Source organism: Pelecanus crispus, chromosome 16 (assembly GCF_030463565.1).
Source record: "Pelecanus crispus isolate bPelCri1 chromosome 16, bPelCri1.pri, whole genome shotgun sequence".
NCBI lineage: Eukaryota > Metazoa > Chordata > Aves > Pelecaniformes > Pelecanidae > Pelecanus > Pelecanus crispus.
Window position 1 is genome coordinate 4,889,095 of NC_134658.1, and position 18,354 is coordinate 4,907,448.

Here is an 18,354-nt window from a genome sequence, read left to right on the forward strand (position 1 = left end):
AATTGATTTTGGAGATCCAGCAGTCTCGCAGCACTCCCTCATTCTACTTTCCAAGCCTGATGCGTTCCCGCAGGTTTCTGCACGCCCAACGCTGATGACCCGTCTGCACGCACTGCAGCGTGTGCGAGGCACCTCGGAAAGCCTGCTTAGTAAATGAATCTTGAAAATTCCCCCATTTCTTTCCACCAGATGCATTCTGTGTAAGCCCACCAGCACCCCCCCGAGAAGCTGGATACTTCCTTAATGCTCCCAAGTAACAGCCTCGCTGGGTGAGGTATGGAAGGAGCCCGCCTGAACTGAGACGTCAGCAACAGCAACTGAGCAGCCCACGCACGAGCAAAAGTTTTCCAGCCCAGGAACTTCCCTCCCTGCAAGCCCTATTTCTCTTCATAGTCAGGAAAAAAAAAAAAAAAAGCCAGTATTTATAAAACAAGTGAAACAGAACAATAACAGCAGCAAAACACACTTCTTTTAATGTTAGGTGTCAGGTTGAGTTAGCAGGTATGAATTTTCCTCAAGTTTCCCCACTCTGCCAGCGCTGGCCGTCTATTCTGTCTTCACTTTGTTCTGAACAGGTAACAGAAAAGCCAGATGGCCTGAAGCCATAGCTAATTTCAAAACTGCTGTAGAACAGCACAAGCCAAGAGAGCCTGACAGCGCTCATTTGACAATTCCACCCAAAGGTTGATATTACTCTAAAAAGGCACAGCTGAGCCAAGAGAAATCGTGTTTAAACATGCCTGCGATCGCAGTTTTCCCTGTCGATAATTGTGGGGCTCTATGTTAAAGATTGATTTGGAAGCACAAGATGAAAAATTCTCTGACCTTGCTCACCTCTGGCCCTGACCCACAGCCAGGAGAAACAGGACACAGATCAAGTTAGGAGCAGGATAAGCACTGATTTAACTCAGCACAAGGTAAACGACATTTCAGTGACTCTACAGGGAGCGTGCCGCTTCTCATCTGCTACTAATCAAAAAAAAAATGTAAGTGAAAAAGACTTTGCTTCTAATTATTTGTTCTCTCTTGGCATCACGCAAACACCCTTTGCAGGGGAACAAACCCAAATGGACTTACCAGCGCTTTTCCTACTTCTGCCATTTCCCACCTCGCAGTAAATTACACCCGGTTTGCAACAGACAGACCAGACTTAATAACCCCAATGATAAAAGACCAACCTTGCTAGCACAAATCAGACAGCCTATCACTTATTTCAGCAATTATTATCCTCCCCCTTCTAGGTCGCAGCTGATAAAGATAACCTAGGCAGCACAAGGTCACTCACACAGGAGCACGGATCAGTAACTGAAATTCTTTGGGTCCATCCAGATTTCCACCGTCAATATTGCAGCAGGGCAATTTTAAAATGCATTCCCAGAGAACCCGAGGCAGCCTGTTCAGCCAGCAAAGACCAGTCCAAACCCTCTTGACCCTACCTCTATCCCTGCGTAAACCCGCTGAAGCCTCTTCTGCGCTAGCACACGAAGGCTTGCTGGTAATAGCTGTACCTGCAAACCTGCCTCCTGCGGGTCTTGGCAGTACACCAAACCTGCAAAAAACTTTTAGACAGCTCTGGAGATGAGAGTAATCAATAACATACCACCAGCAGCACTCTTATGCATCTGCAGGGGAGCTCTTGCCAAGGCAGAAATAATATTGATAGAAATCACACTTCCAGCAGGCACTGCTGATTACCCCAGACCTAGACCAGCGAATTCAGTCGTGACATAGACGTTACTGATTTGACTTGAAGTACAAGAGAAGAATTAGACACGAGACCACAACCTTCACAAAGGCATGCGAGTACAGCAAATGCCAAAGTCCCCTTAAAATTGGCTTAGACAGTTACATGCTTTGTTCAAAGCTCAAATTCTCTGAAGGCGATGACCTTTGGCTTTTCCCTCATCCATAAGCACCTCTAGAAACTTCACCTCCATGAGCACAGGCTCTGCAAACCCACCGAGACATGGCTTGTGATCCTAACCTCCTACCCAAAGGCCACGTCTAGCAATAACCTCTTTTTTTTGCTAAGACACCCTCCCCACCGCAGCATTTGTAACACCGAGAGCCCTGAGCGTGCCCTGGTGCTAAACACTGCTGCAGACACCAAACGAGACAGCGCCTCTCAGACTTTGATCCAAATTTACAAATCCAGGCTTCTCAGTAGGACTCAGGCCAAATTTTTCTTGCTTGCACCCTTAAAAGCTAACTGGCTTTAGGGGAGAAAAATAGGCACGTTCAGAGCGATTCACCCCTCCCGCAGACAAGCGTAAGGCAATGAAGGAAGCCCATAAGGGGCTGCCTCCGGCTTAAAAATCAATGGTGGGGATTAATCTTGATGGATTTTAGACAACTAAGTCTATGGCAACACAGCTCTAATTAAGGGATTCGCTTTTGCGGATTGGTTAACTAAAGGAAAACCTGGCTGCCAGTACCTCGCTCGTCTGCACAGAGGTTCACGCCTTCAGCAGAAGCTTTCTGGAGGGGGCAAAGTGAAAAGGTTCAGACCCTCTAGTGCAAGTGCCATTAGACTTTACCAAAGTCCAATGATCTTTACCGAATCCGTTTCCAAAGGCACGCAGCTGGAGTAGGCTAGGAGCTTAGTGCGGGAGCGAGAGGAGTGCCAGGCTTGCACAAACCGACCTCATCAGGATGCACCTTATTCTGCCCCGTGACATTCAGCAGACATGGTTAATTAGTTCGTGATAATGCGCTGCCCATCACGACTTCTGAACTTAGCTGCGCAGCTGGTAGGTAAGCAATTCTGAACTGCGTTTTGCAATCAGCATGCCAAAAGCACAAACACAAAAGAATAAAGTTAACAATCTGTTTACCCATTCCCCCCTCCTCCGATTGCTGCTGCTAGCCAACGGCTTGGGGCAGAATCTATTTCCAGGATTCAGGAGAGAGAAGTCATTTGGACCGCTCTCAATTTTCATTATCTTTGCCACCGGTGCTTCATGTTATTTCACACAATTCATTCGGTTATGAGATGAAGCCTGTTCCTTTGACTAATAGCGTTAAAAGCTTCTCTCTGGAGATAATTAGTCCTCCCTCCCCCATCCCTTCCCCAGTGCAACGTGGAAAAAGCATACAGTCGTCAGTAAACAAAGAAATTCAAACAGTGTGACAACCAGGCTGTAGCTGGGGACAAAAGCTGCCTCTCACCTCCATATCTCAGCACAGCTGATAATCAAAACCGAGTCGACACCACGAGCAACAGAACCAGCAACACAAGAAGGAGTATCTGTAGATTAACGGCTTCGTCATTTAGAAATCCGGACAACAGCAATCCCTCGTTTGCGAGGAGCATAAATACCAATGCATAATTAGTCATCGCTAGAGGTTTTGCATGGTCACCTTCCAACCCCGAAAGATTGTCCCGAGTCATTCAAAACCAGCAGATAAGAGCCAGAATCAGGAAATCTGCAGTCTTTTACCTATGATCCCAAGCCTGTCGCCCAGCCATCAGCAAATCACACCAACCTCCGCACCTCAGTTCCTTGAGATACGCAAAAAGTCCTCCTGGGCAGAGAAAAATTAAGGACAGTCACCATTGGGAAAGAGAGACTTTGAGACCCTCAGCTGAAGATTTACAAAATTCCGTGTATCTGTACGCTGACTCCTCACCTGGAATGTGCCCTTGGATTTGGGGGCACAGTTTGGAAAGAGTTAAAAGCCCCAGCCAAGGGTATGACCGCTGGCTGGTGCATTCACTGCCTGACTAACGCGTGACCCCACTGCGCAGAAAAGAACTGGAAAGAGTTACCACCGCAGCATTGACAAGTCAGCAGGAGCTACTAATTAAATGATAAAAATAGATCTCTGAAAGGGCTTTTTTCCCCCCCTTGACACAAAGCCGAGGCCTAACGCTGCCGCAGTCGCACATCCATTAGTTTTCCATGGGCTCCAAACCTGCCAGCAAAAAAAAAAAAAAAAAAAAAAAAAAAAAGGCAAAAAAAAAAAGCATTCTCACACTCACAAAAAACCCGCACGGCACTTGTATGCAGAAAATCCCAACTAAAGGGATTTTTTAGGGACTCTGCATGCCATGGAGCATCTCTTCACTACGCACACTCCACTCCCACCTTTAATGGCAGCAGGAACAAGATGGCATCTTTGCCCCCAGCAGCCGTACCAGCTTCCTCGCACTCCCTGTAGCCCAAAGTTCTGGTTTTGCCTGAAAAATGAACATGTTTTGAGGTGACCCAAGCGACCCCAAGGATATCTGCAACTTGCTTCATGCATGGCATCACTTAGACCAGTGACAAAAAAACTACTATCAATGCAACTTCCACCACTGCGTGGGTTTTGCTTTACGCCGCCCCTCTCCCACTCCCTGCCAGACACAGGTTTTGTCTAGCTCGTAACTGATTATTCATCACCAACTAATAGACCTGCAGGAACTGCAGTGTCAGTGATTTTTAATACATATAATGCCCCAACACATGCCAAACACAATGAAATTTGATCAAAATAGAAGCCATTTGTTTAAATACAAGTGATTTGGCTCTCAAAACTGTCATCAAATTAAACTGGAAATCAAATTAACCAGTGATTGAATGAAGTAGAAGGCTGTATAATCACAGATTACTGATCCAGCGGCATGAAAACAAGGATTGCAATCACATTCCCCTTGTTTGTGGCAGCCTCTCCGCACTGCCCCGGACTCCCAACCGGACTCCCCCTCCCATCTTCCAGGAATCGAGGATGCTCTGTGCCTCAGATACAGCTCATCCAACCATTCCTGGGTAGTCCAGAAAGGAAACGTTCCCTACCAAAACACCCTTTGAGATATTATCCGATAAACGAAGCCAACCCTGCGAAAGCACAAGCTGACACACTTGAAACCACGCTAATTTAGGACAGGCCAGCCCAGTCATTTCCAGCACCGTTGGGAAGAACAAGTTCAAACCTCCTCTGAATGGGAAAAGGGGTTTGTTACCATCACCCTCCAAGCTGCTAACTTCAACTTGCATAACTGTGTGCCAAGCACGCTCCCTCCTAAGTGGTCTCCTTTTGGCTTTATTTCCCCCTCTCACGTGAGAGGGAATTTAAGCAACATAAAGTTATAATTTTAGGTCTTGTCTACTCTTAAAAGTAATTCGGATTCATTGAAATGGTATGTTTGAAGAGCAACAGGCATCTATACTGAAATCAGAGCAGGCAGAGGAATTTAATTACACTCCCGGGCAACTTTGACAACACTAGCACATCCAGGTAATTCAGCTGAACCGATCCTTTACCCACCAAAAAGGGACCACAGAAATGCTCATCATTCCCCTTCCTTTGCGAGCAAACCTGATCCTGCCCAGGACTCGCCGACGTTCTCATTTGTCAAAGGCAAGCCTTCAACTTTGAAACTCACGCCTGTAGAATTCAAAGTTTCTTTACACGTTAGAGGAGCGATCCCCAGCACTCCCAATTCTCCTTCTAGGCTCGTGGAAGCCGCGTTTAAACACCCTAACGTTTGAGAAGAGGAGCTTTTTACTTCACGCCAGCCTCGATTAAGCACCTTCTCACATCGCTCACTTTTTCCTTCCAGCGCCCTCAGCCCCTGCGAGGGGCTCCCAGCCCTCACCTGCCTTCACCTGGGCAAACACAACCCAGCGTGAGGCACAGCGGCAAATAATTCATCCGCACGCAGGGAGGAGGAAAGAACAATTACACGCGAAAGCACAGCAGGGACGTTTCAAATTGCAGCCAGCACTAAGAGCGGATCAAACAAAGAAATACCAAAGGGGCCGCCTCAGAAGGAACTTCAGGAGAGGTGAAAGCGCTCCCGCAGAAAGCAACAGGACGGCGACGGAGATGAAAAAAGCAGGGTTTGCTCTCAGTCCCAGCCCGGGCCCTTCGAGGGCAGCCGCGCACGGGGAAGCCCCGGCCGGCGCGGTTCGCGTTCAGGCGGGTCCGGAGCGCCAGGGAGAGCCGGAGCCGGCTCCCGGCCCGGGGGTCCCCGCCAGGGCAGCCGCGGGAGGCCCGGCCCGGCGGCAGCGCCAGCCCGGCGGGCAGAGCCCCAGGGCCCGGGGGTGCCAGGCGGGCAGGGCCCGGCCCGAAAGGGCCCCTCGCCCCCGCGTCCCCCCGCCGCCTCCCCGCGCCGACCCCCGCCCAGCCCCCCCGCTCGGGCCCCCCGCGCCCCCACAGCCGCCGGCGAGAGGAGAGGAGAGGAGAGGAGAGGGGCCGGGCCGGGCCGGGCCGGGCCGGGCCGCCCCCCGCGGGGCTCCCCCGGGCCGCCCGCCCTCACCTGCTGCCCGCGGCCGCCGGCTGCTCCGCCGCTCCCGGGCCGGCCCCGCCGGAAGCCTCGGGGGGAGCGCGGGGCACGCCGGGAGCTGTAGTCCGCCCGCCAGGGGGCCCCGCCCCCCGGGTGCCCCGCCCCCCGGGTTGCCCCGCCCCCCGGATGCCCCGCCCCTCGGAGTGCCCCGCCCCCGGCCGTGGGACACGCCCCCTCACCCGGAGCCGGGGGGGTGCTGGCGGGTGAGGCTTTGGGGTCACAGGGTGAGGGGGGCCGTGGGGGGTTTAGGGTGAGGGGTGCTGGGGGGTGAGGCTTTGGGGTCAAGGGGTGAAGGGGGTCGTGGGGGGTTTAGGGTGAGGGGTGCTGGGGGGTGAGGCTTTGGGGTCACAGGGTGAGGGGGGCCGTGGGGGGTTTAGGGTGAGGGGTGCTGGGGGGTGAGGCTTTGGGGTCAAGGGGTGAAGGGGGTCGTGGGGGGTTTAGGGTGAGGGGTGCTGGGGGGTGAGGCTTTGGGGTCACAGGGTGGCAGGGGCGGGGCGGTTTGGGGTGGGGGGTGCTGGGGGGGTGAGGTTTTGGAGTCACAGGGTGAGGGGGGCCATGGGGGTTTGGGGGTGGGGGGTGCTGGGGTGAGATTTTGGGGTCACAGAGTGGCAGGGGGTGGGGGGGTTGGGGTGGGGGGTGCTGGGGGGGTGAGGTTTTGGGGTCACAGAGTGGCAGGGGGCATAGGGGTTTGGAGTGGGGGGTGATGGGATGGGGGAGTGGGGGGGGTGAGGCTTTGGGGTCAAGGGGTCAGGGGGGTCATGGGGGTTTGGGATGGGGGGTGATGGGGTGGGGGGGTGAGGCTTTGGGGTCAAGGGGTGAAGGGGGTCGTGGGGTTTGGGGTGGGAGGTGGGGGGGCTGGGGCTGAGAGAGGCCATGGGAATTTGGGGTGGGGGCTGCTGGGGTGCTGGGGGGTGAGGCTTTGGGGTCAGGGGATGATGGGGTGCCCTGGGGGGGGCATTTGGGGACGGGAAGGGTCTGGGGTTAGGGGGATTAGGGGTCAGTAACCAGGTGCTGTGGGACGTGGGGTCGGGGGGTCTGGGGGCCAAGCGGGTGCTGGGGTGCTGTGGGGTGGGGCTTTGGGGTCAGCTGGGGCGTTGGGGTGCTGAGGGGTGCAGCGCTGGGGCCGTGCGGATGGAGGGATTTGGGGTACAGGGGTTTGGGGGTCAGTCGGGTAGCAGGGTGCTGGGGGGGCACTGGGGGCCAGGCGGGGTGCGGGTGCTGCCACACGGGCTCTGGGGCAGCCGGGCACGGCCGGGGCGCGGGGAGGGGGGACAGAGCCACCGGTACACCCACGGGGCATCGCACCCCGCTGCCCCTTCCCTCGCCGCACGATCGCCCTAAACCACGGGGCGAGGGGTTTTACGGGGCCGCCGGCTGGCCCAGGGACAGAAAATCAGGATTCAAATGCTCCTGGGGCACGTATGGGGCTGGAGGGAGCGGGTATTTAACGTCCTTGAGCAAAACAAGAGAATATATTCATTTTTCTATATATATATATTTTTAACTTCCATTCTCTCCGGTGAAAGCTCAATCGCCAACAAACCCCAGTTTTCCTTGGATTAATTTTTATATTAAAGTTTTCAATCATTGTAATACATCAAATTACAGAAACAAACACTTGTTACATGAGAAAAAAAAAAAAAAACAACCAAAAAAACCCCTCGTCCTCACCAACAGCTTAACACCAGCTTTCCAACAACCAGCTGCGCTGCGACGTGAGCGAGAGCCCGGTGCCCGGGGAGCCCGGGCGTGTGCTCGTGTGCCGCCGTCCGATTCCCAGCGGACGGTTGTCTGTCTGTCCACGTTGTTTGCCTGGCCGCGCCGCCTGGCCGCGCCATTCCCCCCCAGCGCAGCATCTCCCGCCCCGGCATCCAGCCGGTCCCGCGCCCAAGCCCTGGCCCCAAATCCCCCCCGGGGAGCCCCGGCGAGGCTGGTCTCGCTCGGCTTCCCCCCGTTAGCGGATCCCGATGTCCCTCCGGATGCCAGACTCGTGTGTCAGATCCCCTTAAGGCAAAACATCACCTATAAATAATTAAACGCAAGTTGTTTTTATTCGCTGCCGTGTTTTCTGAGCTCGAAGGGGGGGGGCACATGTCAAAGCCCGTTTGTTCCCGTTGGCGTTAAGACCCCTCCCGGGGTGGGCACCCCTCGCCCCGCGGGTCTGCGGCAGCGCCCGGCCATCGTCCCCGGCCGGCGAGCGCTGCGCCGCAAACCCTGAATCGTTGCAAAACCACCTGAAACCTCCCGTCCCCGCGGCACCCCTGCCTCGGCCGGCACCAACTTCGCCTTCCCGTGGGAGATGGATGGCGTTTGCCCGCGAAAGCCTGAGGTGATGTCCCCTGGGCCACCTGGGAGGTGGGTTTAGCCCCCCGGCAAGGGAAGGCTGGCCCCCGAAACCCCGGCATCCCGTGGTGCCGGCAGGGCTGCAGGCAGGAGGCAGCTGCCTGCCCCATGGATTGGCAGCTGCCCCATGGATCGCGCCGCGGCGCTCAGCCGGGGCAGGAGCGGAGGTTGCTTACCTGGCCAGGCAGGAATCCAGGGATTCCTGATCTACAACCCCCCCCCAGCTTCTCCCGGGCACCCTCTCCCCCACTTTCAGGCGCCTCTGTGCAACGTTTCCATCGCGGCCTCATTAATTGGTGGCCTCCAGCTCTCCAGCAAATAAATCCTGGAATGTTCAAGGCTCTGCGAGGGATTTCTGCAGGGAAAGCTGCACCGGGGCTGTCTCCCAAGCCGGGAAATGACAGCCTTTACTCTCCCGGTGATGCTGATATTATTTTCAAGTCATGCCAGTGCACCTGGCAGCTGCAGGATGCTGACAAGGAGACCCCCGGGGCCGCAGCCCCCTGATCTGGGTGAGCTCTCCCTGCCAAGCGAGCCAAGGAGCATCCTGGCAGCACCGGAGGAGCCAGGCGGGCAGCGTGGCAGCATCACGCACCGCCGGGATGCTGGGAGAAAGCAAGCAATGTCGGCACCCACGGCCGAAATCACTCCCGGCCGCTCTCCCGCAGCTCCCGGCACGGCTCCGGTTTCCCACAGCGGCGCGGGGCTGCGGTGCCGATGCTCAGAGGCTTCTCCCCGTCGGGCTGTATCACCCGGGTGGGGGGCACCGCACCGCCCCGGCTCCCACCGCCCGCTCATGACACACGGATCACCTTCCTCCACGACAGACCCCAGGCTTTTGGTGTCACGGCCTCGGCTGAGCTGCCCTGGAAACACATCAAGCGACCCAGAGCTCACCCTTCCCTTTTTCAGTGTGAATATATGTATTTAATTCCCTCCTTCTGCAGCCGGCTCGGGGCAATGCGACTCTGGGAAATGCGTCTCATCCGTCAGTCGCCGTTGGGGTCCCTGTTTCGGCCACGGAGCGAGAAGCCACCGCCAAGGCGGCTGGAAATGGCTGTCGTGCGTGGGCACCGGCCTGGCTTCGTGGCACGGGGCGAGGATGCTCACGACCGCCCCAGGGGAGCAAAACACAAGGGCAGCCGTGCCTGGTATGGAAGCGGGAGTGAGGGCCAAGCCGTAAACCACCCTCATTAAACACGTGGGATGATAAAGCTGCTCACGGTGGAGTCCTGCTGATTTCGGCTGAGCCAGCACTGAGCGAGATGCTCGCCAGCTCACCCTCCGTCCCAGCAGGAACGGCCAAGGACGTCCATCAGCTCCCCGCGCCTGGCCTTCCTCCGACAGCTCCTGCTCCGGGGCCTCTAAACCCTGGAGAAACCATCTTGGACAGCTGGCGAGGCAGAGCCAGCGCTTCCAAGGAATTTCCTCTAATGCCTCAGCCAGGAGCACGGATTTTTATCAGCCTGAGAAGCCGCTGCCGGACGACGCACCCTTCCCAGCACCGGCACGAGCAGCATCCCACGCATGCATGGATGGCAATGATGCCAAACGAGCCTGTCACGCGGGGAAAAAGCCCCTCGTGTCCTTGTCGCCGTGCGACTCGTGGGTCAGCCACCCGCTGCCGCAAAAGTGCCAGGGGGGTGATGAGCCCACCCTGGGGTGCTGGGCTCGGAGCCACTGACTCCCTCCCCTTCCTCCGCCATGTCAGGGCCTGGCTGGCATCAGCAGCTCCAGACCATCTGTGTTTTCTGAGTCGTGCTCGGAGCCCACCCCGTGGGTGATTAAACAGCAGAGGCGTTATCCTGCGAGGGGGTCAGGGGAATGTGGCCCAAACCCCCGCGACAGCTCCTGGGTGCTGAGCAGCATCCTTGCAGGAGCAAAATCCGAGCTGAAGGGCTGTATCCTGGCTCCAGCACAGCACAGGCTGCCCTGACAGCCCACCTCCAGCCCGCAGGAGCTGCTGAAAACCCCAGCTCTGGGTGTCAAACCCTCCTCCCCAAAGCCCCCGGCGGTTAGAGGGACCTCTGGGAGATGTCAGGAAAATAATGAGAGGAAAAGGCTTTGCTCCTGTAAAGCGCTGCGTGCTGCAGAGCTTGCTCAGAGGCAACCGGCCCCTGTGGCAGGTTTGCAGTGGGGAGGCTTGCGGTGGGGATGCTTGCAGTGGGGCAGGTTTGCAGCAGGGCAGGTTTGCAGCAGGGCTGTGGGGAAGGTTTGCAGCAGGGCAGGTTTGCAGCGGGGATATGGGGCAGGTTTGCAGCAGGGCAGGTTTGCAGCGGGGATATGAGGAAGGTTTGCAGCAGGGCAGGCTTGCAGCAGGGATATGGGGAAGGTTTGCAGCAGGGCAAGTTTGCAGCTGGGATATGGGGCAGGTTTGCAGCAGGGCAGGTTTGCAGCAGGGCAGGCTTGCAGCGGGGATATGGGGAAGGTTTGCAGCAGGGCAGGTTTGCAGCGGGGATATGGGGAAGGTTTGCAGCTGGGCAGGTTTGCAGCAGGGCTGTGGGGAAGGTTTGCAGCAGGGCAGGTTTGCAGCTGGGATATGGGGAAGGTTTGCAGCAGGGCAGGTTTGCAGCTGGGATATGGGGCAGATTTGCAGCAGGGCAGGTTTGCAGCAGGGCAGTTTTGCAGCTGGGATATGGGGAAGGTTTGCAGCAGGGCAGGTTTGCAGCTGGGATATGGGGCAGATTTGCAGCAGGGCAGGTTTGCAGCAGGGATATGGGGAAGGTTTGCAGCAGGGCAGGTTTGCAGCGGGGATATGGGGCAGGTTTGCAGCAGGGCAGGTTTGCAGCTGGGATATGGGGCAGGTTTGCAGCAGGGCAGGTTTGCAGCAGGGCAGGTTTGCAGCTGGGACATGGGGCAGATTTGCAGCAGGGCAGGTTTGCAGCAGGGCAGTTTTGCAGCTGGGATATGGGGAAAGTTTGCAGCTGGGCAGGTTTGCAGCAGGGCTGTGGGGAAGGTTTGCAGCAGGGCAGGTTTGCAGCGGGGATATGAGGAAGGTTTGCAGCAGGGCAGGTTTGCAGCTGGGATATGGGGCAGGTTTGCAGCAGGGCAGGTTTGCAGCTGGGATATGGGGAAAGTTTGCAGCTGGGCAGGTTTGCAGCTGGGATATGGGGCAGGTTTGCAGCAGGGCAGTTTTGCAGCTGGGATATGGGGAAAGTTTGCAGCTGGACAGGTTTGCAGCAGGGCTGTGGGGAAGGTTTGCAGCAGGGCAGGTTTGCAGCTGGGATATGGGGAAGGTTTGCAGCAGGGCAGGTTTGCAGCTGGGATATGGGGCAGATTTGCAGCAGGGCAGGTTTGCAGCAGGGATATGGGGAAGGTTTGCAGCAGGGCAGGTTTGCAGCGGGGATATGGGGCAGGTTTGCAGCAGGGCAGGTTTGCAGCTGGGATATGGGGCAGGTTTGCAGCAGGGCAGGTTTGCAGCAGGGCAGGTTTGCAGCTGGGATATGGGGAAAGTTTGCAGCTGGGCAGGTTTGCAGCTGGGACATGGGGCAGATTTGCAGCAGGGCAGGTTTGCAGCAGGGCAGTTTTGCAGCTGGGATATGGGGAAAGTTTGCAGCAGGGCAGGTTTGCAGCAGGGCTGTGGGGAAGGTTTGCAGCAGGGCAGGTTTGCAGCGGGGATATGAGGAAGGTTTGCAGCAGGGCAGGTTTGCAGCTGGGATATGGGGCAGGTTTGCAGCAGGGCAGGTTTGCAGCTGGGATATGGGGAAAGTTTGCAGCTGGACAGGTTTGCAGCAGGGCTGTGGGGAAGGTTTGCAGCAGGGCAGGTTTGCAGCTGGGATATGGGGAAGGTTTGCAGCAGGGCAGGTTTGCAGCTGGGATATGGGGCAGATTTGCAGCAGGGCAGGTTTGCAGCAGGGATATGGGGAAGGTTTGCAGCAGGGCAGGTTTGCAGCGGGGATATGGGGCAGGTTTGCAGCAGGGCAGGTTTGCAGCTGGGATATGGGGCAGGTTTGCAGCAGGGCAGGTTTGCAGCAGGGCAGGTTTGCAGCTGGGATATGGGGAAAGTTTGCAGCTGGGCAGGTTTGCAGCTGGGACATGGGGCAGATTTGCAGCAGGGCAGGTTTGCAGCAGGGCAGTTTTGCAGCTGGGATATGGGGAAAGTTTGCAGCAGGGCAGGTTTGCAGCAGGGCTGTGGGGAAGGTTTGCAGCAGGGCAGGTTTGCAGCGGGGATATGAGGAAGGTTTGCAGCAGGGCAGGTTTGCAGCTGGGATATGGGGCAGGTTTGCAGCAGGGCAGGTTTGCAGCTGGGATATGGGGAAAGTTTGCAGCTGGGCAGGTTTGCAGCTGGGATATGGGGCAGGTTTGCAGCAGGGCAGTTTTGCAGCTGGGATATGGGGAAAGTTTGCAGCTGGACAGGTTTGCAGCAGGGCTGTGGGGAAGGTTTGCAGCAGGGCAGGTTTGCAGCTGGGATATGGGGAAGGTTTGCAGCAGGGCAGGTTTGCAGCTGGGATATGGGGAAAGTTTGCAGCTGGGCAGGTTTGCAGCAGGGCTGTGGGGAAGGTTTGCAGCAGGGCAGGTTTGCAGCGGGGATATGGGGCAGGTTTGCAGCAGGGCAGGTTTGCAGCTGGGCAGGTTGCGCTGGGGCGGGTTTGCAGCGGGGTTTGGCAGCGCCGGTGCCGATCCCCAGCGAGTGGCGCTGCCGGGCCGGGCTGGGAGCCGCGGGGCGGAGCCGGGGGTGGAGCGGCCCCGGCAGCCCCGGCCCCGGCAGCCCCGGCCCCGGCAGCCCCGGCCCCGGCAGCCCCGGCCCCGGCAGCCCCGGCCCCGGCAGCCCCGGCCCCGAAATGCCCCCCGGGGCCCGGGGCTGGAGGTCTTTGGGGCTGCAAATCTGATGCCAGGCGAAGAAATAAGGGGACGGGTGAGCAGTGATGGCCCTGAGGGTCCGCCCCGGGACCGGCGCTGTTTCATGGCTCCATCGGGACACGGCGCGATCGAGCGCACCCTCGGCAAGGTCGCAGGTGACACCGGGCTGGGGGTGCGGTTGACACAACAGAAGGACGAGATGGCATCCAAAGGGTGAAGCCAGGAAACATGAAATTAATTCTGACTCTCCCCTTAATTGCTTTAGTGGTGCACTTGGTAGTGTTAGGTTAGTGGTTGGACTTGGTGATCTTAAAGGTCTTTTCCAACCTAAATGATTCGATGGTTCTATGAAAGGGGCCCGGACCAGCTGGAGAGGTGGGCTGGTGTGCACCTCGTGAGGTTCCACAAGGCCAAGTGCAAGGTCCTGCACCTGGGATGGGGCAACCCCTGGTATCAGCACAGGTTGGGGATGCAGGGATGGAGAGCAGCCCTGCGGAGAAGGGCTTGGGGGTGCTGGGGGATGAAAAGCTGGGCATGAGCCGGCAACGTGCGCTGGCAGCCCAGAAAGCCAACCCCATCCTGGGCTGCATCCCCAGCAGCGTGGGCAGCGGGGCCAGGGAGGGGGTTCTGCCCCTCTGCTCCGCTCCACTCTGGTGAGACCTCACCTGCAGCCCTGAGCACCCTGCTCTGGTTAAAGCTGTCCCTGCTCACTGCAGGGGTTGGGCTGGGTGGGCTCTAAAGGTCCCTTCCCACCCAAAGCATTCCATCATTCTGTGATTCTACGAAATAGAGGGCTGAGGGGTGAGCAGCGGTGGTGCCTCTGGAGCTGATCTGTGCCCTTTGCAATGGGGACCCCTTTGCACCCATCGGGGTGCTTCCTCCCCCAGCTGGCACAGAGCTGGGGGTGCAGAATGGCACCCCAGAGCCTGGGGTGAGGGGGGTGACAGCAGCTCGGGGACCCACCGTGACTTAGGGCTGCCTCCGGCCCCAGCCCTCCCCGCGCAGCACCATGCCATCGCTGCTGCCTGGCTGCTTGGCAAGGACGAAAATGCTCCAGCAGCCAGGCGGGCCCATGGTGCCCAGAGCCCGCGGTTCCCCTGGGATAAGCCCAGTTTGTCCCCAGCGAGGACAGCAAGTCACCTTCCCAGTGACAGCCAAATTGTCACTCTTAAATCCAAAGCAAACAGCTTATTACCTGCTGCGAAGGAGCGGAGGGCTCGGGCACTTATCCGCCGCCACCCTGTGAAGCTTTCCCTCTGTGCCTGCCAGGATGGAGCTGATTTTGGAGCGGCTTGCGGAGGGACCCTGGCTCCCAGTCACCGGCGGGATGGCTCCTGGCACTCCAGGGACCCAACGTTGCCCACCTGGGTGCACAGGCTGGGTGCAAAGCCGCATTTCTGGATAAAACACAGCTACAAAAGCAGCGCTCAGCATCCTGAAACAGCAACACCACGTGTGTGCCCTGATGACGGCGTCTGTCCCACAGCAGCGACCCGGGGGCACGGCGCAGGCTGGCAGCCCCAGCGGGGCCGGGCACGGTGTGGGTTACACACGGAAGCAGGGCTGGCACTGGGCACGGATGGTGCCAGGGGGTATTTTGGGCTCCATGGGCAGGACACATTCTGTTCCCATGAGCTAAGGCAGCAAGTGGTGGGGGGCCGGGCCCTTCCCTCCCACCCACCGCCCCACAAAACCCTCACCGGTGTCCCTGGGTGGCTCTGGCACTGGAAAGGGGCTGGGAGGGACTGGGAGCACTGGGGCCGCGGGGCTCAACTGCGTCGCAGTCCAGGGTGACCACGGCAGAGGTTCTGCTGAGGCAGCTGCTCACTGCTGGGAATTGTGCGTTCCTGTGGGAGACGCATGGGATTGCCCGCGGACACGGGCACTGGGCAAAGCCGGGACAGAGACCGGCACCCACCGCCACCGCTCGCTTGAGCCGAACCTCCACGTCCACCCCACCCTTGAAAAGCTGCTTTGTTTCCAGCCCAAATCTACCCATCTCCAGCCCGAATTTACCCATCTCCAGCCCGTGCAGCAGGTCCAGGTTGGCTGCTCGGGGCCGTAGGGCAACAAGCTGCCAACTCTCAGGGCACGGACGTTCCCCCCTCATCTCCAGCCCCGCACAAACCCCTGGGTGGGCTGAGCCCCATCCTGGCCAACTTCCAGGGTGAGGACTTCTCCGGCTGCTCAAATGGCCCCTGCAGCTCGGCCGGGCACCGGGCTCGGCGAGAGCCAGCCCTCGGCACGGCCCCATGCCGCCGCACCCTCCCCGTATTACGGCACGGCAGCGCAGCCCTGCTAATGCCCATTTTGCAAAGGCCTTGGGATTCCATCAGCCTTAAAGCACTTATTCAGCACAGCCCGTGATTAGTAGTATTATTATTTTCCTATTGCATCGCTGCATTTTAGCCACCGCTAACGCGTTACATGTTTAAATTGAGGGCAATTGTAGCGCAGAAAAATTGCATACGTTGGGATCATAACTATCAGCTGCAGGTAGGGAGATTATTAACATGCCTTCTGCCCTGCAAGACAGACAACGAAAGCTGCCGATCAATTATATATATGCATGCAAATTGCAGGCCTTGGTTAAACGCAGGGCGAGGAATTTATTGGTTTATAATTGTGACCACCTGAAAAAAGGAAGGGGGTTAAACTGATACAGTGACCCAGGCGATGAGTTACAGGAGGCCCACGGCACCGGCTCACCCCCGAGTTATTTGAGGCTGTAGCAGAAAAATGGGGGAAAAAAAATAAAGCAAGGGACTGGTCCTTCCCAGGCGTCCTCGCTGCTGGCAGCCGTCCATTGGGAGAAGCACGGGAAGCGCTGGGTGCCCGTGGTAAATCCTTTGTGGATTGAAAATAAACCTGGGGCAGCTGGGGAGGAAAATGCAGAGCCCAAACCAGGACTTGCTGCTAAGGCCAAGCTTTGCAAGACTGTAGGGGGAGAAAAAAAAAAAAACCTAAAGGGATTAAAAATAATACTTTCAAGAGCCGCCCTGCTTTGCGGCGAGGCGAGAGCAGCGCTGGCTCCGGGCACCGGCTCCCTCCCGGGCTGCGCCCTGGGGAGCTGCCACGTCCTGGGCAGCGCTTGGGGCTGCGGCACCCTCTTCTCTGCGCTGTCTCACGGGGCCGTGACGCCCGTGCCTGCCCGGGGCTGCTCAAACAGGGCCTCGCCGGAGCGGGGGGCAGAGCAGCAGCAGAGATGGGGTGGCTGAGGGGCACGGAGCAGCCGTCCCACCCAGAGCGGGCCATGGAACCATGGAATGGTTTGGGTGGGCAGGGCCCTTCAGAGCCCCCCCAGCCCAGCCCCTGCAGTGCCAGGGACAGCTTTACCCAGCCCAGGGTGCTCACAGCCCCGTCCAGCCTGGCCTGGGATGTTCCCAGGGATGGGGCCTCCACCGCCTCTCTGGGCAACCTGTGCCGGTGCCTCGCCACCCTCATTGTACAAAATGTCTTCCTTATGTCCAGTCTAAATCTGCCCTTCTTTAGTTTAAACCCATCACTCCTGCCCTGTCGCAGCAGGCCCTGTTAAAGGGTCTGTCCCCCCCCTTCCTGCAGCCCCTCTCAGCACTGCCAGGCCGCACTCAGGCCTCCCCGCAGCCCCCTCCTCTCCAGGCTGAGCACCCCCAGCCCCCCCAGCCCGGCCCCGCAGCAGAGGGGCTCCGGCCCTCGGGGCATTTCTGTGGGCTCCCCTGGCCCCGCTCCAGCAGCTCCGTGTCCTGTGCTGAGGGCCCCGAGCTGGGCGCAGGGCTGCAGGGGGGTCTGCCCAGAGCGGGGCAGGGGGGCAGAACCCCCTCCCTCGACCGCTGCCCACGCTGCGGGGATGCGGCCCAGGACACGGTTGCCTTTCCGGGCTGCCAGCGCACGTTGCCGGCTCATGCCCAGCTTTTCATCCCCCAGCACCCCAAGTCCGTCTCCGCAGGGCTGCTCTCCATCCCCCAGCCTGTGCTGATGCCGGGGGTCACTCCCCATCTTGCAAACACAGCAGGGGAGCAGCAGAAACAATAGGAAGTCATGCAAAAAGGTATTTTTCCCTTCCTTGCCATCACCCTGCCAGGGGCTGGGGGCTGCCCTAGGGACCCCGGGGGTGCCCAAGCACCCTCAGGTGTTGTGCCCTCGCTGGCTGGGGGTGTCACCCTGTCACACCCTAAAGACACAGCACTTGGGGGGGGGGGCGCTTTGCCCTTCCCTCCACAGCCCAAAGGCATCTGTCGGCAGCTCAGCCTCCTTGGCCAGGGCTGGAAAAACAGGCTGGGAAATATTTGGAGGCTGTGACTCAGCGCAGGAAAACTGCTGGGCCCCGGCTGAGGCCTCGCACAAGCCCGGCCAGTGCAGGCAGGGCCCCCCCTGCACCCCCGGGGGCTTCCCCAGTGCCTCGTAAGCGCTAAGCTAACCCTTACCTGCGGTTTGCAGCTCTCTGCAAGACGTTTGCTCAACCCGCCTGCAGTCACCGGCAACGCGAAGGGGACCTGGACAGACATCTGGACGGGGACGTGAGCCCAGGGACTTTGGCACAACCAGCCAAAGGGAGACCTGCGCTCCTGCCTCAGTTTCCCCAGTGCCCTTGAGCTGCCCCAAGAGCACTTTTCCCCCATGCCCTGGTGCAGAGGCTCTGCCCCAAAAACCCCCAGCAAACCCGGAGCACGCCGGCGGTGCCTGAGCCCCGTCCAGCCCCGCGGCCGGTCCTACCTGTCTGCAGGGGCTGGGGGGTCCGGACAGCCCCGGAGCCAGGAGCCGGCTCCTCGCTGCTCCTCGGGACATGGCGCAGGGATGCACTTCGGTCTGCAGGGCCAGGGCTGGAGCAGGGGGCCAGGCTGGCCCCTCCTCAGGGATCTTATCCGCAGCTGCCAGCGGCTCCTGCCCGCACCCTGATAAATGCCGGGCTCCACCGCACAGGGCTGGGTGGCCCCAGCGCCACTTCACCCCCCAGCTCCACT

General features: G+C 58.6%; 1 protein-coding gene across 3 annotated transcripts in view; it reads right to left on the reverse strand.

Moving 5' to 3' along the window:
- Positions 1 to 18,159, reverse strand: part of PHACTR4 (phosphatase and actin regulator 4) — an 80,208-nt gene extending 62,049 nt beyond the window's left edge. Inside the window, exon 1 of one of the 3 annotated variants that reach the window (XM_075721783.1) lies at positions 18,107 to 18,159. The gene's annotated coding sequence lies outside the window, so the exon portion shown is untranslated. Of the gene's footprint in view, positions 1 to 6,244; positions 6,265 to 14,609; positions 14,631 to 18,106 lie in introns of those variants that run through there. The other 2 variants (XM_075721784.1, XM_075721785.1) reach the window with 2 other exon arrangements.
- Positions 18,160 to 18,354: the final 195 nt, after the last annotated feature.